The sequence below is a fragment of the Lathamus discolor genome, chromosome Z, assembly GCF_037157495.1.
Source record: "Lathamus discolor isolate bLatDis1 chromosome Z, bLatDis1.hap1, whole genome shotgun sequence".
In the NCBI taxonomy this organism is placed as follows: domain Eukaryota; kingdom Metazoa; phylum Chordata; class Aves; order Psittaciformes; family Psittacidae; genus Lathamus; species Lathamus discolor.
Window position 1 is genome coordinate 78,296,000 of NC_088909.1, and position 1,474 is coordinate 78,297,473.

The 1,474-nt window shown below is 42.3% G+C and overlaps 1 pseudogene; it reads left to right on the forward strand.

The window, feature by feature from the left end:
- Positions 1-430: 430 nt before the first annotated feature.
- Positions 431-557, forward strand: LOC136006103 (U2 spliceosomal RNA; annotated as a pseudogene).
- The last annotated feature ends 917 nt before the right edge of the window (positions 558-1,474 follow it).

A 1,474-nucleotide genomic window follows, 5' to 3' on the forward strand; every position in this document is an offset into this window, starting at 1 on the left:
CCAACCTTTTTCAATTCACAGGATAATGGCAGTTCATTTTCCTATGGCAGAGATGCTATTCTGTCTTCAGTGTCCTAGTACAATGTTTCTGGCCTACTGATGGATCCAAGAGCTCCTGCTTGGTTCTTTTTCCTGTCACAGCACTTGTGGAAACACAGGCTACCCTGACATTAATACTACACCCAGCAGCTGGCAGGGAGATTTCAAAGAATTTTAATTGCTCTTTTGAAAGTGCATCAAAACTTCACAGCAAGACTGTCTTGGCAGGATCTTTAAAGCACCACAGTTTTCAGAAGTGAAAATTTGAGTTTCGGGGTTTTTTGTTCTTTTTTTCTCCTTGTGCAGTTTGCTTCTGAAGCAGAGTACATCATTCACTAGCTGGTTCCTACTATTAGCAGCAAACACTTATTTTATACGGAAAACATACTGAATCACTACTCTGCCTTTTGGCTAAGATCAAGTGTAGTATCTGCTCTTATCAGTTTAGTATCTGATGTGTACTTTGTTGGAGAAAGTCCAGAGGTCCACGAGGATGATCGGGGGCTGAAGCACCTCCTGTATGAAGATAGGCTGAGAAAATTGGGGATGCTCAGCCTGGAGAAGAGAAGGCTGCATGGAGACCTCCTAGCAGCCTTCCAGTATCTGAAGGGGGCCTATAAGAGTACTGGGGAGGGACTCTTCATTAGGGACTGTAGTGACAGGACAAGGGGTAACGGGTTGAAACTTAAACAGGGGAAGTTTAGATTGGATATAAGGAGGAAGTTCTTTACTGTGAGGGTGGTGAGGCACTGGAATGGGTTGCCCTGGGAAGTTGTGAATGCTCTATCGCCGGTGGTGTTGAAGGGCAGGTTGGACAGAGCCTTGGGTGACATGGTTTTGTGTGAGATGCCCCTGCCCATGACAGGGGGGTTGGAACTAGATGATCTTAAGGTTCTTTCCAACCCTAACTATTCTATGATTCTATGAATTTATCTTTTTGGACTATCTCTTATTGTCTCTGAATTGCACAGCTTACATAGTGGAATATCTTTCAAAGACAAAACTTCAGCAGTATGGAAATAAGAATGGACTGGCTGTTGCTTATTGCCTATGATTTTGCAAATTATCTCGAAATTGTTTGTCATGCCTGGAAGCAAGCTGAGTGACAGAAGAGCCAAGATGTTAGGAAATGTCAGGGCATAAATGATTTATATTTGCTATTTCTCTCCCTTTTTTTTCCTTCTTTTTATCCATCTGAAACAGACATAGCTTTGTAAAGTGCTTTCATATACTCTGCCCTAGATCTGTAAATCAGAAAAAAATATTACAAGGAAACCCAGGGGGAGAAAAGAACACAGCTCTTTAAAAGGCTAGAAGAGGGCATCCAGAGCCCCTTTTGCCGGACAAAAGTTTTGCAAGACCAAGGCCAATTAAGTCAAGAGAAAGCTGGAAGAAATACGTAAAATGTTCAAAAGCAAAACTATTACCCAATGGG